This window comes from Heterodontus francisci, chromosome 16 (genome assembly GCF_036365525.1).
Source record: "Heterodontus francisci isolate sHetFra1 chromosome 16, sHetFra1.hap1, whole genome shotgun sequence".
Classification (NCBI taxonomy): domain Eukaryota; kingdom Metazoa; phylum Chordata; class Chondrichthyes; order Heterodontiformes; family Heterodontidae; genus Heterodontus; species Heterodontus francisci.
The window spans coordinates 77,492,004-77,517,976 of record NC_090386.1 but is presented as its reverse complement, the minus strand read 5'-3'; positions in this window follow the sequence as shown (position 1 = coordinate 77,517,976).

Below are 25,973 nucleotides of genomic sequence, written 5' to 3'. Positions count from 1 at the left end.
GTATGGAATTAACAGCACCATTACCTATACTGTACTAAATGAAGGTATTTTGTGCAGTATAATAAATGACACAAATAATAATGAAAACAGTACATATTTATAATGCATTTTAGTGAACCTGTGCTTCTTTCAACTAATTCTGAGTGTGATTACTTGGCTCACTGAAAACAGAAACCAATGGAATTTGTGTCTGAAGTTCCGGCATTTATCAAATGTAAGAAATGGTTTTATCCTAATCCCATGGGTGCAACTTATATTATAACTTACATTTAGATGTAGCAATAAAAATAGAAACAGCTGTTCTACACTTCTTACATGTTTACTTTATCCTTTTACCATCACACAATCTTTCATAGGGATGATAATGTATCAATCAGTCAAATACCATGCTTAGAGCAATGATAAAGTAATGGAGTGCTTGAGTGACAAATGGTCCATGGAACTGTAGCAGGCTCACAATCAATCCATTATTCCGATGGGGTCAGCCTGTCGTGACTTGTTTTGAGAGCAAGAAGTATGATAAATTAAGAGCTCATTAGAACTGCTAAAGGGCTGAACAGGAAAAGAAGAGGAAAGATCCTTATGGGTGAGGATAGGAAGAGGTTTTCTGGGAAGACAGCAATAAAGTGCTTGACATATTGAAATGAAAGCAATAAGCAAGAAATCAATCATATAAAATAAAACTCATTGTACAAAAGGTAGGGATAAGGAGTAGGCCTTCAGAAGGACTTAAATAGAATCCTCATGCAGAACAATACAGATTTAAAGGTGGGAAACACTTATGCAAAGCCAATCAAAAAATGAAGAAGGGAAACTTAAAGTTGATATATTTTCACTTAGCACTTGCAGATGATTCATTGTTCACTTCCTATTTCAGCTGATTTTCTTGGCTCTCTACAAATTTTATTGATGAGACTGCATGCTATCTGTAAATCAGAACTTTTACCAAATTTATCAAATGTAAGAAATGGTTTCATCCTAATCCCATGGATGCAACTTATATTATAACTTACATTGAGATGTAGGATGGGAACAGAGAGTTTGACAGTAATAGTGTACCAGTGAACAAGATCAAATCAGGGAAAATGGTAAAAAGTTAAAATTAAAGTTGCTTTATCTGAATGCATGAATTGTTCATAAAAAGAGAGACAAATTAATGCCACAAATCGAGATAAATGTGTTTGATCTAATAGTTATTAAAGAGATGTGGTTGCATGGTGACCAAGGTTGAGAACTAAATACTCCAGAGTACTCGATGATTTGAAAAGACAGGCAAAATAAAAAAGGAGGGACGGCAGCCCTGATATTAAAGGATGACATAAGGACAGTAGTGAGGAACGATCTAGACTCAGAAGATCAGGAAGTAGAATCAGTTTGGGTGCAGATAAAAAATAACAAGGGGCAGAAAACACTGGTAGCAGTAGTTTGTGAGTGTCGCTGGCAAGGACAGCATTTATTGCCCATCCCTAAATGCCCTTGAGAAGGTGATGGTGAGCCACTTTCTTGAACTGCTGCAGTCCTTGTAGTGTAGTCATATCCACAGTTCCAGGTTTTTGACCCAGTAACAGTGAAAGAACAGCGATATATTTCAAGTCAGAATGGTGTGTGACTTGAAGGGAAACTTGCAGATGGTGATGTTCCCATGTGTCTGCTGCCCTTATTATTCTAGGTGGTAGAGTTTGTGAGTTTGGAAGGTGCTGTCAAACGAAATGTGGCGAGTGCTGCCATGCATCTTGTAGATGGTACACACTACTGCCACTGAGTGCCGGTGGTGGAGGGAGTGAATGTTTAAGGTGGTGGATGGGGTGCCAATCAAGTGAGCTGCTTTGTCCTGGATGGTGTTGAGCTTCTTCAATATTGTTGGAGTTGCACTCATCCAGGAAAGTGGAGAGTATTCCATCACACCTCTGACTTGAGCCTTGTAAACGGTGGACAGGTTTTGGGGAGTCAGGAAGTGGGTTACTTGCCACAGAATTCCCAGCCTCTGAGCACAGTATGTTGGCTTTTATTGCAAACACATTGGAGTACATGAGTGAGGAAGTCTTGCTGCAATTGTATAGTGCTTTGGGGTGACCACACCTGGAGTATTGTGTACAGCTTTGGTCTCCACACCTAAGGCAGAATATTCTTGCCTTAGTGGTGATGCAACAAAGGTTCACTAGATTGACTCCTGGGATGAATGGATTGTCCAATGAGGAGAGATTGAATAGAATTGCCTGCACCCTCTGGTATTTTGAAGAACGAGAAGTGATCTCAGAGAAAAGTAAAAACTGAAAATGTTGGAAATACTCAACAGGTCAGGCAGCATTTGCGGAGAAAGAAACAGAGTTAACATTTCAGGTCAATGACCTTTCATTGAACTGAATGAAAGGTTATTGACCTGAAATATTAACACTGTTTCTCTCTCCACAACTAGTATTAGGCTTCTAGCATCTGCAGTATTTTGCTTTTGTATTAGTGTATGATTCTTTTTTTTAATTATTTCATGGAATGTGAGCATCGCTGATAAGGCCAGCATTTGTTGCCCATCCCTAATTGTCCTTGAGAAGGTGGTGGTGAGCCATCCACAGAGGACATGACAGAGTAGATGCAGTGAGGCTGCTTCCCATGGCTGGAGAGTCTGGAATAAGGGGTCGGAATTTTAGGGCTGAGTTGAGGAGAAGTTTCTTCACTCAGATGATTGTGAATCTTAGGAATTCTCTGCTCCAGAGAGTTGTGGATGCTCAGTCTTTCAGTATATTCAACACTGAGATCGATAGATTTTTGGACTCTAAGGGAATCAAGGGATATGGGGATGGGCCGGAAAGTGAAGTTGAAGTTGAAGATCAGCCATGATCCTATTGAATGGCAGAGCAGTCTTGAGATGTGGTATGGCCTACCCTTGCTCCTAGCTCTCATGTTTGACTTCTTGGCATATTTAGAAGTATCCAGTTTGGCAGAAATGTTTCCATATGATTGTATAATCAATGAGACACAGTCAAGTTAAAAGACTAGTGATTCTTTTCTTTGATTCCATTGTATGATAATGAACTAAGATCCAGAAAGGGAGGTGTTAACTGGAGAATCATTTTAGCACTAATATAACAAGCATGTTGCTGTGCATGTCCAAAAGAACAAGGGACAATTGGCAATAACTTAATGGACAAACCAAGAGTACAGGCAGACTTTATTCATGAACTAGTAAGTGGAGTTGGTTCTCTTTGCAGAACTATTCAAACAACGGCGAAGAAGAACAAATTAGCAAACAGAATCTGAAGGGGTGGGGGGAAGGTTGGGATGTGATTTCTCCATATTGATGTGTTAATACTTGTTTTATTACATGTCATTTCACAAGAAAATAATTAGAAGGAAATGAGGAAAATATAAAGAGATGTTCAAGAATTTGATTGAATGCGAGTACACTGAAGGACATAATAACCTCAAGGTTAGCAAAGCTTACTAAGCATCTATTGTGTCTAAATTTCATGGTCAATTTTTAAACTAATCTTTCAAGAGCTGTAACATTTTTCCCAGTCTCAATGGTCGTCATGTTCTTCAGGCAATATAATTGGGACAGGAAGAACGGAGGGCCAGGACTAATAATGAAATAGGTCTGGACAACTCCTAAAAGTCAACAAAAGGCCAGCCAAGCACTTACAAAAATAAGGCATTTGACAAGATTGAGTCCTTTAACTCTATTCATTTCATAGACTTTGTATACAAGAAAGTATGGCGCACACATGGAACAGCAATTCCTCCCCTCTGTCACTCTGCTCCACAGTGTGTTCCAAGCACCAGACACTTTCGTGATTCACTTTTTGAAATTGGAACATTAAATTTGATAGGTCCACTTAACAACTTAAATCATCAATTTTCTTGCCTGCAGCTTAACAGTTTCATTTGAGTGTTGCCAGCATGATGCTTTTCACATATGACCAGTGGTGCTCTGTGGTGTTGATTACATTATTTGGATGCTATGATTACTGGAAGCAACTCAAGCTAGTCCACATATGTGAGCATCTGCTCAAGGTAGTTGTCAAGATGAAACTGGCCCTTTAAGACATACTTTTGCTGCGTGCACGGCTTTGTATATTTGTCTAATGTCGTTCACGTAACCTGCCCCCAAATTCTAGCCATGACTCTGCAGCAAATGCACAGAATCACAGATGTATAACAACTTAGATGTACAACAATGTCCCTTGCCCATGTACACATATGCATGTGGATCCACTCAGTCTAAAATCTGATATCAATTACAACTCAATTATGACATCTGTAGGATCACCATTAGTAAAATATTCTTTTGTCTCTGATAGAACTTCTGCCAAGATTGCATTTCATTTGCTTTTTTGGTATTTGACCTCTCTGCTTTGATGGCTGTCATGTATAAGTTGATACCCAATAAGTTTTTTAACCACATCCACTTATTCAGCACATACCTAGGAGAAAATCTTTTCCACAATTCCACACTTTGGTTTAAATAATCATGCCTATAATACAGGACATTTTGACTGATAGATTCTGAGTCAAAAACTGACAGTAATAATATGCAATTATTATCATTGGCTTTTAAAATAAAATTACTGTAATTTAATGATGTGGAGAAAAATATTTATTGAAATTTCATCAACTCACTGCATATGGTAATGTGATATGAGACCATCATTTCCATGATTTACAATTAAAGAGCCAGATGTCTCTTTTTACTAGATTTAACAAATTGTACTTTCTAGATGGTGATTTGATGCAATACAAATTTAACAAACAGAATGAAAGAACACTGACCAATCATGGAACATTTGCAATCATGACTCTTTCATAGTTCTCAAGCAGCTAAATGATCAATTAACTGAATATTTCATTCAACTAGCAGCAGTGTATGCAAAACCTCAGAAGAAAGACATGCATTTATATAGCACCTTTCATGACCTCAGGGTATCCCAAAGTGCTTTGCAGCTAATGAAGCACTTTTAAAGTGTAGTCATAGTTGTAATGTGGAAAACATGGCAGCCAATTTGCACACAACAAGCTCCCTCAAGCAGTAATGAGAAAATAAATGACAAAGTTGAAGGAATACATGTTGGCCAGGGCACCAGGAGAACACTTCTGCTTTTCTTTATATAGTGTCTTGGGATTTTTTGCACATTTCTGAGAGGGAATGTTGGACTTTGGTTTAATGTTTCATTCAAAGAAATTGCACCGCCAACAGTGCAGCACTCCCTCAGAATTCCACAAAAGTGCCAGCCTAAATTATGTGGTCAAGGCATAGAGAGAACAGGTATTGATGTCCTATGCAAGATTTTCAGGAGCTAGGAAGGAAGTTAAAGAGTAGGACCTTGAAAGTCATAATCTCTGGATTATGCCCAGTGCCGCACGCCAGCGAAAATAGAAATAGGAAGATAGGGAGGATCAATGTGTGGCTTAAGACATGGTGCAAGACCTAGGGTTTCAGATTCTTGGGGCATTGGATCCAGTTCTGGGGCAGGAGGTACCTATTCAAAAGGGCTGATTTGCACCTCAACAAGATTGGCGCCAATGTCCTTGTAGGGAGGTTCACTTGTGTGGTTGGGGAGAGTTTAAACTAAATTTGCAGGGGGATTGACACCAGCATATAGAAGCAGAAAAGAGGAATAAGATGCATAAAGGAGTGAGAATGTTGGATAGAACTAGAGAAGGAAGTAGTATCATATTAGAAAGGGGCAGACTAAGAAGTTAGCCCTCTTCCAATTTAGAAGTTCTACTTTGGATTGTTCCTTGCCCTTCTCCATTACTAATCTAAACCTTATGATACAGTGATCACCATTGCCCAATTGTTCCCCCACAGACAGTTGGTCTACTTGGCCCAACTCATTTCCCAGCACCAGATTCAGCAATGCCTCCTTCCCAGTTGGACCGAGGTGGTCAAGGAAGTTCTCCTGAACACATTTCAGAAATTCCTCCCCCTCCTTACTTTTACTTTAACATTATCCCAATTGATATTTGTGTAATTAAGGTCCCTCAGTATCACCACTCTATAATTCTTACACATCTCTGTGATTTCCCTGCAGATTTGCTCCTCTATCTTTCTTACTATTTGGAGGCCTGTAGAATACCCCCAGTAGCATGATAATACCCATTTTGCTTCTCAACTCTAACCAAATGGATTTGTCCATGCCCCCTCAAGGACATCCTCTCTTTCCAGCACTACAATGTCTTCCCCATTCAATGCTGCCAACCATCTCCCTTTTTTCCTTCCCTATCTTTTCTGGGATACAAGGACTGGTTCAGAATGCATATATGAACAAAGTGTGGTGAATAAGAATGGTGAGCTACAGGCACAAAGAGCCGTGTGGGATTATGATGTAGTGGCAATAACAGAAATGTGGCTTAAAATTGGTGAGGACTGTGCGCTTAACATTCAGGGATACAACGTGTTCAGAAAAAACCAGCACGTAAATAGTAAGTGGGTAGTAAGAGGTGGAGAAGGGCCTATTTGGGATAAAGAAGTGATATATGCTTAGAGGCATAGGACAAGGCTAGAATAATCAATGAGTACTTTGTATCGGTATTCAGTAAGGAAGAGTCATCTGATAAAATATTGGTAGGAGTGGAGATGCAATGGATGGGTTGAAAATTGATAGGCAGGGTGTACTGGAAGGCTGGCTATGCTTAGAGTGTATAAGTCGCCTGCTCTGGATGGCTTGCATTCCAGGTTGCTGAAGGAAATGGGAGTAGATATAGCGAAAGTGCTTGCCATAATCTTCCAATCTTCCCTAGATATGAGGGGAAGATGCCAGAGGATTGGAGATTGGCAAATGTGACACTCCTATTCAAGAACGTGTGTAAAGATATTGCTACTAACTACAGGCTGGCCAGTTTAGCATCAGTGGTGGATAAGGTTTTGGAAACAATAATCAAGGAATAAATTAACAGGCACTTGGAGAGGTTTGAGTTAATTAAGGAGAACCAGCATATATTTGAAAAAGGCAGATCATGTTTGACTAATCTAATTGAATTTTTTGATGAAGTAACAGAGAAAGTTTATGAAGGGAATGTTTTGGATATGGTCTATTTGATTTCAAGAAAGTGTTTGACAAAGTACCACATAAAAGGCTAGTTAACTAAATTGAGGATCATGGAATAGGGGGGTCAGTGTCAGCTTTGATTTAAAAAAAAAACTGGCTCAAGGACAGAAAACAGCAAATTATGGTAAATGATTGTTTTCAGATTTTCAGATTGGAGGATGGTAGACAGTGATGTTCCCCACTGGTCAGTGTTATAACCATTGTTATGTTGATGTATATAAATGACTTGGATATTGGAATACAGAGTAAATCTTAAAATTTGCCAATGATACCAAACTTGGAGGTGTGGCAAACAATGAGGATGATACAAATTGACTGCAACAGGACATAGATAGGCTAGCAGAATTGGCAGACAAGTGGCAGTTGAAATTTAATACAGAGAAGTGTGAGGTGATACATTTTGGTGGAAGAGATAGGGAGAGGCAATATAGACTTGATGCCACAGTTATAAAGAGTGTGCAAGAACAGAGGGACATTGGCATGTATGTGCATAGATCCTTGAAGGTGGCAGGACATATTGAGAAAGTACTTAGCAAAGCATATGGGCTCTTGGACTTATTAAGTAGAAGTATTGGGTACAAAAACAGGGAAGTTATGCTAAACCTTTATAAAGCTCTGGATAGGCCACAACTAGTTTATTGCATCCAGTTCTGGTCACCACACTAGAATTACCAGAATGTTTCCAGGGATGGGGGATTTTAGCTACAAGGTTGGGTTGACAAAGCTGGGGTTGTTCTCCTTGGAGTAAAGGAGATTGAGGGGAGATTTGATAGATGTGTACAGGATAATGACAGGTTTAGATAAGATAGACAAAGAAAAGCTGTTCCCATTAGCTGATGGTACAAGGACTAGGGGACACAGATTTAAGGTTTTGGGGAAGAGATGCAGGGGGTTGTGAGGAAGTACTTTTTTACACAGTGAGTGGTAATGACCTGGAACTCACTGCCTATGAGGGTGGTGGAAGCAGAGATGATGGATGATTTCAAAAGGAAATTGGATGGGCAGTTGATGGGACTGACTGACTCTACAGAGAGCTGCCATGGATTCAATGGGATGAATGGTCTCCTTCTGTGCCTTAATAACTCTATGACACTGTGATTATAAGTGTCTTGAATCTGGCTCAGAAGTGAGAGGTCTACCAACAGCAAAACTTGCATCTAAAAAGCGCCATCAATGCAGTAAAATGGCACTTCATAGCAATGTTATTAAACAAAATTTGACACTGAACCATGTAAGGAAATATAAGGATGGGTCAAGAAGGTAGGTTTTAGGGAGTGTCTTAAAGGAGGAAAGAGAGGTAAAGCATCATAGAGGTGTAGGGAGAGAACTCCAGAACTTATGACACAGGCAGCTGAAAGCACAGTCGCCAATGGTGGTACACTTAAAATTGGGATACTCATAAGTCAGAATTAGAGGAGGGCAGGGATCTTGGAGTTTTGCAGGGCTCAAGGAGATTGTAGAGATGGGGCAGGGTGATGTCATAGAGGGATTTTAAAACAAGGATGAGAATTTTAAAAGTGAGGCATTGCTAGACTGGGAGCCAATGCAGGTCAGCAAGCATGAGGGTGATGAGTGAACTTGGTGCAAATTAGGATAGTGAAAAGAAGTGCCTTGGGACATTTTACTATATTAATGGTGCTATATAAATGCAAGTTACTGAAGTACCAAAGGAGACAGGGAAAAGATGCTTCACGCCCATCCTGATCAGTCTGCTGGTGCAGCCAGCAATGAGTCCATTTTCCAACACAAAGCATGTGACAACATTTGGACAGTAAAAATCAGAAATTAGTCTTTAATTCTTGGCAGGAGATGAGATGGACGTATGTTTTCTGCATTGCAGAGCAACAGCCGCAATAACTGTCTTCCTGTTATGTACTGCTGAAGTTTTTCGTCTGTTTTATATGCTCTTTAAACTGAAGGCATGACCAAAAGATGAAAATCAAGAATAATATAGCAGCAGGTTCATATAGATTCATGTTTCAAAAAGTGAAAATTAAAATCTTGAGAATCACAAAGAATCCTTTGTGTACAAGTAAATTTTTTATGCCACAACACGATTTCTTTATTTTTGTTTTCCTTTTCAATTTAAGTACTGTGACTTTTCCCCATATATAACAATGAGGTCATTTCCATAAAATATTTCTCATATTTCCTGTAGGTCAGATAACAGAATAAATGTTACTAATGGGAGCTCCTGGCATCAAGCCTCAGCACCTGAAAGGCACATCAGCAAATCACTGGTCTGGTCCTCACAATTTTCCATCCATTAATTTTAATTGATGGAAAGTCAGAGGGAGCTTACTCACAATATCCTGATATGTGCTCCTGTCAGGCCAGACTCCATGCTGGGACCTTGAATATTACTAAAACAAAAACGCCCAATTTTTCTAATTACTGGAAGCACTTTTTCTTTGAAGAGAATGTTTAAAATATAAAGATTCCAGATCATATAACAGACTAATTGGCACTCATACTGCTCCAACTGTAGTATTTATTTCTCCTGTCAAAGCACTGCGTGCTCAATTAGGCTAGTTTACTTTTCGAGAATTGTTGTTGAACTATGTCACTTTCATGGACTTGTAATTCATGAGGAATCTTTCCTGATGAGGTTGTTCACATTTAAGCGATATAAAGTAGGCTGACAGCAGAAATGATGGTGGTCACTTACCCTTAACTTTTAGCAGCAAAAAATGGCATAGTCATCCAGATGATCCAAGTAAATTAGAAATCATGATCAGCCAAGAAATATTCAGTGTGACAAAATTGAGACAAATATGACTAATGCAAAGGCAGGTATGAGATCACCAGTGGGCCTTGGTTGCATTTTATGAAGGAAACAAAAAGAGATTTGTAAGATAGTTTGTATTGTGGTCCAACAGCAAAAATCACTGAGTTACATACAACCTATGTTGGATTTAAAAAGAGAATAAAAAAGGCACATACTGGAAATCTGAGACAAAAATAACAGAAAATTCTGGAAATACGCAACAGCTTTGTAACATCTGGAGAAGTTAACATTTCGGGTGTGGCACTTCATAACAACCATTTAATTATTTAATCCATGCATTAGATTCAAAGTTGTTATCTTCCATCGAGACAAAAATAGCAAGAGAATATCTAAACATCTTGTTTACTGCTTCAGAACTGAAATGTAGAAGAAAAGGGAATTTTCAACATTATTTTCCATCTCACTGTTTTCAGATATATTGATTTTATTTTGAACTGAACATAAAAGTTCCACAGAGGTGCATCATATTCAGGGAAAAAGATGGAAAAATAGAAGTTACAAAAAAAAAGCATGTAAAGTTCAGAGAAATAAATTGAGGGCAGAAATGTTGCCAAAGGTTTTAAAACAGGTATTGAATGATGAATTGATGACAGAAGCATACCCAAAATATCATCACCGGTTTTTCTCTTCACGCATGATAACTGAACTGCAGCATATTTTCATCATTTTCTGCCTTCATTTCAACTCAGGTAAGAGCCTGTTTTAAGACCTTTATCAGTTTTCTGTAACAGTTTATTTATCTAGACTTTGCAGGTGCTGTTTTTTGGTAATTTTTTCATTCAGTACCTTTTTCCCCATATTTGACCTGTTTCATGACACTTCAGTATTCTGAAAGAATACGCACCCAAAACAGCAAACCTCTACTTTTCACCACAGAATCCTAACTGATGTGCTGCTTGCAGAATTTTCCAGCAGTTCTATTTTCTTTGTATTTGCAGCATAATGTTTGTAATAAGTAATGAACAGTAATTAGCTTATACTAATTATGCATAGAACGCGAGTTCAAATTCCACCATGACATTTTGAGAATCAGAATTTAGTTTAAAAATCTGAGATTAAAAAAGCTGGTAGCATTAAAAGTGACCATGCAGATGTCGGATTTGTGTTAAACCCAACAAGTTCACTGATATCTTTTGGGGAAGGAAACAGTTGTCCTTATCCAGTCTGACCAATATGTGAATCCAATCCCAGACCAACTTGGTTGAGGCTTAACTGCCCAAGCAAGCCAAACTATTGACACCACCTTCTTAAAACAACTAGGGATTGGCAATAAATGATGGTCATGCCAATGATGCAAATATATCAAGAATGAGAAAAAGAGCTCATCTGTTTGCACATTACCTTTTTTTTGCAACATTCAAATCAAAATGGTTGCAAACCTAGACAAATATTTGCTCTACAAGTATCATTTAGTTGGAAAAGTAATGTAGCAATCAATCGTGCTTTGGTGAAAATAATTTTTGGTCTATGGAAACTGCTACAGATGTATTTCTATCTGGAAGGAATGGTAGATCCCCAAGGATGAAGTAATGTTACACACCAGAGCTTAATCAGAAATCAAAAATAATATATATATTCCAGGTCCAAAAACCCATCTTAGAAATGGAAAATATAACTATTTCTTTACAATATAGACAAGCTCAATAAAAGTTACCTACATGTTTTGAAATGACCAACAGTATTCAATAAATGATACAGCAAATTGACCAGTCAACTTCAAACATGATGACTGCTGGAAAAAGATCTCTTTTTGTATGCCAAGACTCAGTTGGAAAACAAACCAATTTTCCTTTTGCACTGAAGGGAGGCTTCCAGCTTTGAATCAAAGTACTGTGAAATAGTTGTGAAATTCTAGCCTAAAAAGTGCTAGTTTTACTGCAATTACTTGATTGCACATTTCCTTTAAGGCAAATTATTGCAACATATAGAAGAGAGACTAGACAAATCTCAGATAAGACTGAAGATTATGTGATGTTGCAATAGGCTTGCAGATTATGAAAGGGTTACAGTAAACACAGTCTGTTTATTTATTACCTGGAGTACCCAGTACATGCATAAGTTCTGACTGTTATATTGTGACTATATATTAGTGTTACTTCTTATTTTGAAATTTCCACCATTTCCTGAAATAAAATTTCTGCATTTTACCCGAAGAAATGGGGCACAGCGATCAATATGCAAATGTCTCCAATGTTTAATCTATCATGAAGGACACAAAGCTTATGCAGAAAGGAAACCTCATGGGCCCCCATCCAACACTAGACTGTTCTGAAATTCATTCTCCAGGGGCTTCTTCGTTAGACGTGCCAAGTCTCACATCTCCTGTTTGCCACATTGCTCTATGTTCCTTGTAAAAGCAATAGGTCCAATTTCTATTCCAGATTCTGTTCACTCTCACTCATACTGCAGATGAAACATGTCAATGAGGCACAGTTTCACTGATGTTAAGAGTGGATATTGCAACAACAACTTCTATTTATAGAGTTCCTTTAATGGAATAAAACATCCCAAGATGTTTCACATAAGTGTTATGAAGTAAAATTTGACTCCGAGCCACATAAGGAATTATTAGGGCAGATGACCAAAAGCTTGGTCAACGAGGTAGGTTTTAAGGAGCGTCTTAAAAGATGAAAGAGGGGTAGGAAGGCAGAGAGGTTTAGAGAGGGAATTCCAGCGTTTAAGGCTGATGGTACAGCCACCAATGGTGGAGCCATTGAAAATCAGGGATACTCAAGAGGCCAGAATTAGAGAAGTGCAAGGCTACAGAGGGATTTGAAAACAAGATTGAGAATTTTAAAATCGAGGCATTGCTTCACTGGAAGCCAATGTAGGTCAACGAGCACAGGGGTGATGGGTGAACAAGTTGTGGTGCAAGTTAGCATGTAAGTCTAAATAATAATATTTGTTATCCCTGATTTTTAAGACAGTACTTGGGTGTGTTCTAAAATTTCACATGAAGATCTGAATTTCAATAACAACTGGGATTTCAAGTTTCGTTTCCCAGTTAGTACTTCTATGTTTTTTGATTCCAATTTCTGAATGACGATAATATTAAAACTCTGCATGAAGCCAATGACAGAAAAAGTTGGGAATGCAGAAATTTTGTGGTAGTGTATTTTCCTCAGCTATTTGTCCTAAAAATTAACAAGAGATCCCTCATAACTAGAAACAAAAAATAGTTTGTACCTATGAAGAAGAAACTTTTAAACCACAGTTTATTTCCTTGTTGCTATCCTTCTCATTTATCATTTGAAGCAAATGCCTGAACTGTACAAACCTACTTCTCAAACTACTAGGAGATAGTGAGAAGAACTTTCTCAATCTTGTATCACTGGTAGGGTCTCTGATGGAACAGGCGACATTTGGAAAAGCGCAGTTACTTTGCCCATTATTTTTCATCCACTGGCATAAATGGATAGAAAATCATGAGCAAAGCACCTATGATTTTCTGATAAGTTTCCTGCTGTATTTGAGGCTGCTTTAGTAGTGCAGGCCCTCAGAAAATATTCTAAGGCCTCACCAATGATCTGTGTGGGTTTTTCATTCTCTACTTGCATTTGTACTTGACGACCTGATATATAAAACCTGAGGTCCCTTGTACTTTTTTCAACACTTTTTTCAGCTTGCACTCCCACTTTTAAAGATGAACCTCAAGTCTCTCTGTTCCTCTGTTTGTATTAAAGTCTTACCATTTGGTGTACATCTTGTCTCCTTATTCTTTCTCCCAAAATTTATCATTTCACATTTGTCTTCATTAAATTGGTACTATGTATACAGTCTGTGCTTGCTGAAACTTGATAATTGCAAAATGTCAGCTCCACAGTGCCACTGGTTTCAACGCTACAGGAGCCAGGTGATGAAAAAATGGCTGTGGACCTGCTCCCAATTACTTCCGGCATAGCCTGTGCCGATCGATATGTTTTGAAGAGCAGTGGCATGGGCATCCCATGCCTGTGCCAGAAGCATTCAGAATGAGAAGATTGTAATGGCAGTCAGCACCTACCACTAATTTGATGCACGATCTGTCATTTTTGACCTCACCGGTCCTGTTAACAACCTTTCTTAAACTTTCACATGTTCAGCTACATGAAGGTCCACACCACCACCTCCACCAGTGCTATTTAAAGGCATCACATTTAACTTTTAGATGAGGTGCTTTTTACTATCTATCTACGTCTGCAGAGTTAGTGGAAGGACTGTGTTGTTGGAGGGGTTGATAGAAGTTGTTTCAGTCAGAAAGGACTGTTGGACCTTTGGGAGGAATGGTGTGGATTTGACAGCCCTCTGAATTCACCACCTGCTCCCAGTCATGGGGGCTATAGTTGCAGTCCCTTTTGGACTACAGCATCACAGGGAAATGGAACAGGGTTGTTGTGGGACAACATTAAGAATACCACCTTAAGAAGCTGTAAGTGAAGATCACTGGAGGAAGTGATGCTGCATCACACATGACCAGAGAGTTGTGGGTGTAGCCCGACAGAGTGAGGTGTGTGTTGGTGTTGCTCCTGCAGAAGCTGTATGTATATATATATATAATATATGCGTTCTAGTTAAGTTTTCAAAGTTTTCTTTGGATATTGCTTGAAGTCCAGTGAATCTTACAATAGTTTACATACCAAAGGATCAAGAAATATTAGAAGGGTCGGCAGACAGGAGAAGCTGTTTGCAGAGTGAGGGGGGGGGGGGGAAGTCACTGAGGCCCTGTGTGGCAGGAGAGGGGATTTCATTGTCTTCTCACTAAGTAGAGAGAAAGCAGCAGGAGCAGGCACGTGGTTTTGCCAGGATAGAGGACTTCCCAATAGTGCAGGGATACATCGACTGCATACAAGTGATTCTGCAGGAGCCGCATTTCAATGGGAATAGGTATCGAACAGCAAAGGGTTCCACTCCCTGAACATGAAGTTAATGTGTGACCATGTCCAGACCATCATATTGGTGAATGCCCACTATCCTGGCAGCAGTCACAATACTTTCATCCTGCGCCAGTCAGCAGTTCCAGCCATCTTTGAGCCACCACGTCAAACCTGAGAGGGGCTAATCAACAACCAGGGTTACCTGCTGTACACTGCCTTCCATCACTTGACCACATGTGGACAGCACTCTTACAATGACAGCCATAGTGTAACTAGGAGCATGGTGGAACAGACCACTGGGATCCTGTAGCAATGATTTCACTGCCTGGACCACTCAGAGGCGGACCACTCAGAGGCAGCCCTCCAGTGCTCGCTTGAGCATGTCTCCTGATTCATGGTGGTCTGCTGCGTCCTCCACAACCCAACAATCATGAGGGCACAGCTCTTGCTAACAGGGCTTCAGCAACTACCTCAGGAGGAGGAGCAGGAGGAAGAGGAAGAGGAGGAGGAGGAAGGGAGGAGGCAGCTGGCTCATCATCACTCCGGATCGGCTATCTGTGAGCATCTTGCCAGACTCGAATTCCCCTGAAAAAATCCCAAGATCACCGTTCCACAGTTCCCCACCTTTCCATCCCTCTGATATAATCACAGTGTCCTTTTTGCCCAAAATCATGAAAGGAAAAACACTACAAAGCAACCATTCCATATGAACTTTATCCAACAAGACTTCCAAGAATACATTCAATATTCAACTATTCACCCTTGTACAATGCCTTAGTTCTTGATTTCCAGGTGGCTTTGCCTGACCTGGTGCTCCTATGCAGTGCTATCCCAGAGGCTGCAATATGGCTGGTGGAAGGCTGCTGACTTTCAATGGTGGAGACTGCAGGTGGCCTTGCAGGACTCACAAGAGTAGCTCTAGGCCTTGAAGGCCTGATTTCAGACCCTCAAGCAGCAGCAGGCTGGGCTGGCTGGCTGACAGGCAACAGCAGGGGCACTGGTGCTGTGGCAATAGTGGGGGCACGAATGCTGTCATCCTGAGAGAGGACAGCAGATTCATGCACTATGGAGCTACTGCCACTCCCCCGGGACAGTGCCTCAGCAATCCTTGCTGGACTGCTGTGAGACCCTGCAAACTCCTTCAGGTTGTCTTAAGAGGAAAGGTTGGATAGGTTAGGCTTGTATCCACTGGAGTTTAGAAGAGTAAGAGGTGACTTGATTGAAACATATAAGATCCTGTGGGGTCTTGACAGGGTGGATGTGAAAAGGATGTTTCCTATTATGTGAGAATCTAAAACTAGGGGTTCCTATTTAAAAATAAGGCGTCACCCATTTAAGGCAGAGACGAGGAGAATTTTTTTCTTTCAGAGAATCGTGAGTCTTTGGAACGCTCTTCCTCAAAAGACAGTGGAAACAGGTTCTTCAAACATTTTTAAGGCAGAGGTAGATAGATACTTGATAAGCAAGGGGGTGAAAGGTTATTGGGGGTAGGTGGGAATGTGGAGTCGATGTTATAGTCAGATCAACCATGATCTTAATGAATGGCAGAGCAGGCTTGAGGGGCTGAGTGGCCTACTCCTGCTCCTAATTCATATGTTCGTATGTCCGCAGCCATGATGACAGCGGTCTGGGCTTGCATGGCAACAAGCACAGATCTCATGACCTCAGTCTGAGTTTCCACTGCAGCACTCAGGTATTGGGTATCTTCTGCTTGTGCTGCAATGGAAACTGAGATATCGGCCATCAGACGTTGCATTATGGATGTGTCTGCAAGTGTTGTCATGGAGTTTGCTACCACATCCATGCTGGAAAGGATGATGTCTAAGCTCTGTGCAAAACTCCTGTTGCCATGCAAGCCCAGATCTTCACACCCGAATCCCTAGTTGCCATGGATAAGGTGGTAGTGAGCCTTAGAGAACCACCATATTGGTTGGATACAACTGAGTGGTTTGCTAGGCCACTTCAGAGGGCAATTAAAATATAGCCACATTGGTGTGGGACTGTGCATAGTGCAGACTGTGACCTGTTCTGACCTAAAATGACAATCAGGATCCTACTAATATCATAAGACTCTGATTTCCATATGGAAAGAAGCCTATCACCTGAAACAGAAGAAAAACTTTGGTTTTGAAATTATGAATTGAAACTACCTTTAAAGATTTTTATCTTTATATGCCAATCATACACCACTTCAGATTGATACCATTTTGAACTGGACACCTAGTGTGTCAAAGTGTGTTTGGTACAGGCAAGTATTTTTTTTTGTTCATTCTCAGGGTGGGCATTATTGGCAAAGCTGGCATTTATTACCAATCCCTGGTTCACCTGGGCAAGGTGGTGATGGTGGGCCTTCTTGAACCAATGCAGTGGGTGGATACAATTGAGTGGCTTGATAGGCCACTTTAGAGAACAGTTAAGATTCAACCACAATGATGTGGGACTGAAATCCCATATTAACCCAAAACAGGTAAGGCTGACAGGTTTGCGTTCCCAAAGGAGATTGATTAGCCTGTTGGGATTTTATGACAATCTGATAGCTTCATGGTCACTTTTACTGATACCAACTTTTTATTTTATTTCCAGATTATTTAAAAGAAATTGAATACAAATCCTTCAACTGCCATGGTGAGATTTAAGCTCAAATTCTCCAGCCTATTAGTCTGGGCCTTTGGATCACTGGTTCAGTAACATAAACACTGCACTAGCAAACGGCTAAATGGTGATAAAGAAGATTCTTGCAGTAGTTTTAAGGCCATTTCTGATCTACATTTATTCTCATCATGACACCTAGATTATCACTTTCCTTTTTACTACATGATGAGAAATGACAGTGACAAACTGCATCCTTAAGACTGTACGTGGGCTTTGCTTCTCTTTCATTTTTAGTTGCTTCAGTCTCTTCATCCTGGGGAAAGGCTCTGAGTGGTTTGAAATGCCTTCTAATACTTTTCAGAGGCTTTCAGAATCTGTATCCCCCTCACAATGACATTTTAATTATCCCCATCCCTTTAAGTTTCACTTATTTTCTGCTGCCAGCGTTCATTTGTTCCCTCCCTTCACCCGAGTCTGCACCTTGATCTGGGATCTGAACGTTAAGCATATGGGGTGATCCAGGAAATTTCAGATGGGATTAGTGACAATTCTGACCTTCTGGACACCACCAGTGAAGGAAAATCAACCCGAAGAGTAATGGCAGGCTATTCCAACATGAGGGGGGATGGTGATGTCTCAGAGCCACTCTTGATCCTGTTCTGACTTAGCATCCATATGCAAACAATTTTAATTAGATAATGAACGGGAGTGGAAATCTGGGCTGGTTTTCTTCACTCTAACCCCAGGCACTGAGTCCAATTTTTGCACCCTTAAAGCCTCTCACATTGAGATTAACTAACCAAAGGTGAAATGCTTCATTATTATAAGCCTGTGACTGTTCACACAAGCAAAGGGGGTATACCTCAGTTGGACGGTCACTAGTCTGCCAGTTCATGACCGAGTGTCTGTTAGTTGGCCAAGCTACTGGTCTCTTACAGTCTGTGAGATAAAGAATATAGCATTGGCAGTGAAATTAATGGCCAACTGGCTCGGTCATTCATCCATCAGCCCACAAGGGAGAGCATTGGCGGCAAGAGTATATGTTATTTGGCCAAGTCACTGCTTTTTGTCAACCTATGAGAAAGAGAAGGGAGTACTGGCAGCAAGAATGTCTGCTAGTGGCCAAGCCACTCATCTGTCAGATTGTAGTATATTGAAATATTGTCCACTAACTTCAGCTCCTGTGCTGTGTTATTTGTTAGCTGCCCTTGCATTGGAACCTCTTACATGATAATCAAACTTTCAAACTTAGTTCGGAGATTCTGTTGAAGATATGAATACACCACTAAATAACTGCTCACAGTAAATCCATTAGCTGGCTGCTCAACCCAATGGTGACCCTGCAAATCTTTAAATGAGAGTACTGCAATGAGAGCTTAATTGGAACTCTGTTTCATGTATGCAGAAATTGTAGACTCAGCCATTGCTTGCTGAGGTGATGTTGCTGAAGGATACAGATACAATTAATCCAAGTCTTTCTCTGCTTTTAGCAAAAAGTAGCATCAAATTTGTTAGCCAACTATCGTAAACATAAATCTTAGACAGAATTTTCTTGTTATATTCCTATAATACAGAATTGATTGAAAAGGAATTTCTGTTAACCAGAAAATCAAATAGGTATTCTGCCAGCCTTTGAGTGAAATTAAGGTTGTAAGATTATCTGCCAGTTGTCAGGTTTTGTGGGGATAAGCAAGCCTTTGCCCAATTCATGATGCATTATTGTGTTCCTACATTATGCTTTTCAGAACCTTGTGGGGGTTTACATAGAGCTGGTGTACTTAGTCATGGCCTTTGACTCTTCTGACATGGCGTGCTTGGCCACACCACTGGGCAGCAGCAGATGCATAGCAATTTGGATTACCAAGGAGCTGATGGTGTGCACTTGTTGTAATGGGAAAAGCATAGCAACATAGTGTTACAACCAGGCGAGAAAGGGGTCTCAGGCTCCCCTCTTGCCCCTTTCTTGTTTTGGCTGTAACAGGATTTATCTTTTAAAACACCGTGATTTTAGCTTACCACCTCAGTGAGTCTTTGCTCACTGCTCTCCTATTGTAATTGCAAATGAACCAGTCAGATAGCTTTTCATAGGTTTAAACAAGACAGATAAAAATTTATTAGCCTTATCACTCTAACTCGGTTAAAATTATTAAAATACGCGAGGCAACCATGCTAGCATGCACTTGAGTTGAACACACACACAAATAGATACAAAGGGGGAGAAAGAATTGGCGGGGCGCTGGGGTGGGATGGCGTTGAAGTACAGTTTGTAATAAATGGAATTCAGTTACTGGGTAACAATGTCCTCAATTGAAGTTAAGATCTTAGAGTTCTCGCTGGGGCCCAGTGCACAATTTCAAACTTGCTTCTCTGGTACCAGAAGGCCGAAGATATGCTTGTCTGTAGTCTGTCCTTTCTGTGTGGCACAATTCAAAAAGACCCCAGTCTGGCCCGCAGGTAGGTCATGCGACCCTCTCTTTGTGTGAAACAGCAGCTTCCGGGAGTGTTGTTGATTTCAAAGTTTTCCAGACACACTTGGTGGGGATTGGAGTTCTGGCTCTTACACAGACAAAGAAGGTTGATTATCACTATTGCCCAGACCAATCTTATTAATTGAATCAGTGAGCACTCCCATTGCCTCTCTATTCAACTGTCTCTCAGAATGAAAATGTGCAATCATATTTTCAGTTGTCCAGCTCTGTTGTTTTGTTTTAAACAAGTTATGTGCAATGTCCAGTATAAAAGGTTCAAGTAGTGCCTCATATGACAAAATTAATAGGTTTCCATTTGGCAGGTGTGATTTCCATCACACCTCCACCCCTCAATTAATGAAATGTGATATTAGGGGAGCATTTCATTATAAGTTAGAAGGAAGAAAAAATTCAGGAAAGCACACATACATTTCTCTCATTCATTCTCATTCATTCAGAAATCTTAGAAATTGTTTCAGCCAGTCTTTTCCTTGTAGCAGTGCTGCTTTACACTGCCCCCTTTTCCTTGAGGTGAATCTGAGATAGTTATGTGTTGCTCAAAGGGTTTAAATTTTCTTTACTATCAGCCTGCAATACACTGGGAATGGGCATCCCAATAAACATGTGATTTTTGGGGAGGTTTGGGGTTTGCACATTTCTATGACTGTCTAGGGTGCCCTTGTTCCTGGTGGGGTCTGCAGGGGGATGGTTGATTTAATTAGCTCTGGGTTGGAGCTCTGATCATGGGAGTCGACAGTGGGCGGATACACTCTGACCTCACTTTCAGTGCTCTGGTGAGTCATGAAAGTGCTGTTCACTTCAGGGTGTTGTTATTTCCCTTTTCTCCTGACTGGGAGGGAGGATTCTTTGCTAATCTTCCCTTTGTCCTCTGGGATATTCCTGCTTACAGGTATTTGTGCAAATTCCACTGCACTCCCCTGCAGTATTTCAGCTAGGTGAGGTATCACCGTCATGGCTTTTCTGCCCTCTTGAGGACCTTCTTTGTCCCTGCAGGTTTCTGTAAATGCTGATAGCAGTCCTGGTGGGGTGCTTCGGTTGTCTGCATTTACATAGGAGGAGGTGGGGTCTAATTTTTCCAACGTTTTGGTGTTGGCTGACCAGACAGTAGAGATTTTCATTTGGGAATCCTCCCGGACCTCCTTTAACCTGTTCTCTTTGTCCTTTTTGTCCCCTTCCTCTCTAACTCTCTGCCAGAGCTGTGTGTCTGTCCCCTTTTGTTCTCGGCAGGGGTCCCTTTCAGTTCACCAGCCCTCTGCTGGAGGGTCCTCCAAATGCTGGTGCAGGAATTAAGGGTGTAGACTTCACTGCAGGTTAGGGTTTCTCCTCAACCTAGACAATGTGGCAACTCCTACTGTGCTCCACCAGATTTTTGTGGCGTGTTGGCCAGTCAAACTACTGCCTTATGTGGGCTTTGGTTTTCCGTATACCGACATATACAGTCAACTCATGGGCCATTCTTAATATTTCTCTCCGGTACCTCTGCTACACCACTAACTGGTGAACCATTGTGCACTCTTTGTCCTCAAGTCTGTGAGGAGAACTCCACTTCCTCATCAGTACTTCATTCTTTAGCTAGTAGCAATCAGGGACTCACTCTGCTTCAATTTCAGTCTGAGCAGCTTGTGCTAATTTTTCCAGTACTGGATTGGCTCACCGAGCCTCCACTAGGGAAGGTTCATTTAATTGATTCCCTGGGTCCTCTAACTTTCCAAAGAAAGTTTCAGACAGACAGACATCATGGTCATCTGCCTGCAGTGCCAATTCAGTCTCCTCTGGGGGAGCTGGTTTGGTCATGGCCCGAGTCACTACACAATCAGGGGCAAGCTGCAGTTCTAGCTGATGAGTTTGGTCTCATTTACAAGTCAGTTTCCCAGGTGAAAACCTTTCCTTGTCACCCCCACAAACTTCCTAAAACTCAGCAGTGAAAGCTAGGCGAGAACACAACAGTAATTGAGGGAGTTGATTAAAACTCCAGGAAATATGGCAATAAATACTCAGTACTCACAGCTGTTTTCCTACTTCCTAGTGGGAAAGGGCTTGTTTACAGTACTTTTTCTGAGAGTTTACTTTCTACACTTTGGAGGTTTTCTGAATTACACCAGGATGGGTGGTGGCTTGGATGCATTAGATTGGACCGTGGATGAGGAGCAATATGACCAGCAGCAGCAGCAGGTTCTTGTTGATAGACGGTGCTGTACTGGTAATGTCACTGTAGTAGTAATCCAGAGGCCCAGGCTAATGCCCTGGGGACACTGGTTCAAATCACTAGGTGAAAACCCAACTAACTGTCTACAAAGTCCCATCGAATTGCGAGTATCTGAGTTGGTGCAGCCTCAGAATGAACCATCTCCTCTGAAGCTTCGTCATCTGATAGGTCCATGGACTCTTGCTGCATGTGTGAAGTCTCTGTCAGAGATAAACGAAATGAATTAGCACTCACAAGGTAAAAATGCTGCAACTTATCATTATAAAGTTAGCATGTTTCAATTGCTGCTGAAATCAAGTCAACAGGACTGAGTGTTGTATGACATGTGTGTGTATTATTTTAAATTCTGTCACCAGATGACCTGGGACACTGAGACACCACTGACCTGCAGAACTTCCTCCTCTGCAGTTGTCAACTGTGTGATCTGTGGACGCTCAAATCCAGTTCTTTCCCTCTCCCTTCATTTGTGTTGTTTTCTCCTGCCACCTGGGAAAGAGCAAACCTATGAGTGACTGTAGTGGCATGTGTTCACTCAATGGATGCAGTGCATTTGGTGATGGTGATTATCAGGGAAAGGCAGGAAATTGCATAAGGATGAAGGTGAGTGACAATGGTGGATGCATAGATAGGGATCTGAGGAAATGCATTCCAAGAGAAGGATGGGTGCTCTCGCAAGGTAAGTGGGTGTGAAAAGTGATGTGATGGAATATGCTTGACAAGGTAGAGTGAAGGATGGTGTGGTGCACAGAGCTGGATGTAGGTGAATGTGCAACTATACTAACCTTTCCTGACTTGCTTAAGTCATTAAAGCACTACCTGCATTAAAACCAGGAGGGATGGCACAGTGTTCCTGCTGCACACCACCTTCAGCCATACTTTCCTCGCAGGGGTCAGTAACGTGTCTGTTCACAGACACCAGTGTCCATGGTAAAAGATTTTGAGGTCTGTGACTGGTAATTTCAGGGATGAGAAATTTCCCATCGACTTCTTCTTTCCCCAGGCTGGCTTTAAAAAAAAACACAGCCGTCAGTTTCACGGCTGGCAGGTGCTTAGAGCGGGAACAGCAGTTTCCCAGCCTTGGACAAGTTTGTGGTTTTCTGCAGGCTTTAAAAAAAAATCAGAACTCGCCAAGAAAGCACAAACCTGTCCAGAGTTCAGAAGAGCCATTCCCACTCTAAGCACCTGTCAGCTGTGAAATTGACGGCTGTGTTTTTTTTTACAAAGACCAACCACGATGCTGCTGTACTGAGAGTTCCCACTCTCTACAATTGTCAGAGAGAGGGGGACAGGGAGAGAGGAGAATAGGGAGAGAGAAGGGGGACAGGAAGAGAGAGGGGGGACAGGGAGAGAGAGGGGAAAACAGGGAGAGAGAGGTGTACAGGGAGAGAGGGGGAGACATGGAGAGAGAGAGGGAGAACAGGGAGGGGGGCACAGGGTGCGAGAGGGGGGAACAGGGAGAGAGAGATGGGACAGGGAGAAAGAGGGAGGAATAGGGAGAGAGAAGGAGGACAGGGCGAGAGAGAGGGAGACAGAGAAAGAGAGAGAGGTGGGACAGGGAGAGAGGGGCGGACAGGGAGAGAGGAGGGACAGGGAGAGATAGAAGGAGAGAGAAGGGGGATAGGGAAAGAGAGAGGGGTGACAGGGAAAGAGAGAGAGGACAGGGGGAGAGAGAAAGGGTGGGAGGGTTCAGAGAAGGAGAGAGAGAGGGGAGAGAGGGAGAGAGAGAAAAGGGGACAGAGAGAGGGGCATAGAGAGAGAGAGCAGAGAGAAGGGGCGGAGAGAGAGGGGGGCACAGAGAGATACAGAGGGGGACAGAGAGAGAGGGGGGACAGGGAGAGGGTAAGAGAGAGTGAGGGAACAGAGAGAGAGAGAGAAGTGAATTTAAGAAAATCGCTTTATTGGAGGAACTGAAAGGTGCTCTTTATTTGTAATTGTGTTTATCTAATTTTGTCACTAGATTTGGTAAGCAAATGGCATTTTGACATGAGAGATTTTGTTGTTTCTGTATTTTAGAATCCAGGATCTGGTTTAACAGCCTGTCAAGGTGAATAAATTAGTCTTGGCTACCTACCGTTAATCTCTCTGTCCCTTCCTGTCCCACTCGGCTTTTCTGTTTTACATGACTCTTCTGAATTACTATCTGTTTCATCCTAGAAAATTCTCCTGATTTGGAGATCATTGCTCTTTTGCTGGCTGCCCTGTCTTCAGACACATATTACAAGCAGGTGGAGAAGTTGCACAAACATTGACCATGGGTTAAATTGTCTTGTGGCGACAGCAGTGTGAGAAATGATCCGTCTTCCTATCACTGATTTTTCTACTGCATCACCTCGGTAACCACAATAACAATCCTCTCCTTGAGTTTCATGATTTATTGGATGAATTTGCATTCCTGACACAGTGTGAATCCACAGAGGTCATCTGATAAGGACCATCTACCACCCCATGACATGATATAGCTATCTCTATTCTGTCAACAGAAGTACTACGCATTGACATTGCATACTATTTTGCTTGCTAGATAGCTAATCCAGTTATGCTGCTCTCCATTGATGTTTGTATGCCTAGCTACTTTATTTATAGGGAGAAATGTGTTTTAAATCGGACTGTATTTTGATGACATTAGATTGCCATACACTTTTTATGCAGCTTAATTGCCCCCATGTCCGTGGCTTAGTCAATAATTTTGTCAAATGTCCATGGTGCAACATGTCGGTGCCTATCCCTGCTTCTTAGTGAAGCAGGTTTCTTCCCTCTCTGGCTCCTCACTGCCCCCAACAGCACATCAAGAGGGTATCATGGAAGCAGTTAGCCTCTGACGGTTCTGAATCCATTCTCATAATTTCTTGCAACTTCCAACTCCTCCAAATTCCATGTTTGGATTAGCCCTTTAAATTCTGGAGTTGAGATTGCCTCATGTGGGTCCTCATCACACCCACTGCCATGCAATTGATGGCAAATCTGGAAGTAAAATGATTTTGAGGTAGCTGTGTTAAAATGCCACTGATGTGCTGAACTAACTTCCAGGTTTCCCATGTGATATCTGACCTGCGCCCCTCGCCCCCAAACCCACTCCCAATGCATCTCTGAGTTAATATCAGGGCCAGAGTGTTAGTTTTAAAACTGGTAGAGAAACTGAGTTTCAGAAGGCATGGCACTTATCATCTAGAGAAGATATCTGAGGCACGAAATTACTGTTGGTGGTATTAGAGACAAATACATCAAGCATACTTATGACATTCCTCCATTCTCTACTTTAGTGGGGCATTAACCCCCCCCCCCTCCGCCCCCCCATTAACCTCTTTAAAATAAAGGGGTTAAAGCCTGCATTAAGATAGCAGACAGAGCAATGCCATGTGAATATATTAAAAATATGTCTGCTATTATCAGCAGTAATGTCTTGGCTAATTACACTGCTGAAATGGAAATAAATCTGGGTCAAAAATCCCAAGCAACCTGAATTACAAAAAATAATTCTGATTACAAGAGGAATGCAAGAGAGGCATTTTCTGAACTGTGTAGTCCTGCTGCTGAGCTTCACTTTGCAGAACATATTGGGACATCACAGCTGCACTCTTCACCATTATCTGGTCCATTTAGATTCAGAAGATCAGCCCTAAGAGGTCCTCATTTTGCATTTCCTGTGTCAACCATGACTTCGTTGGTAGCACTCTCGCCTCTGATTCAAAAGATTGTCGGCTCACTCCAGAGACTTGAGCACAAAAATGTAGGCTGACACTTCAGTCTAGTGCAGTACTGAGGGAGTGCTGGGCTATCAGAAGTACTGTCTTTTGGATGAGATGTTAAACCGGGTCCCTGTCTGCTCTCTCAGATGAGCATAAAACATCCCACAGCAGTATTTCGAAGAGCAGGTGTGCTTTCCCCAGTGTCTTGGCCGATATTTATTCCTCAATTAATATCACAAAAACAGGTTATCTGCTCATTATCACACTGTTGTTTGTGGGAGGTTGCTGTGTGAAATTTACTGCTGCATTCCTACAT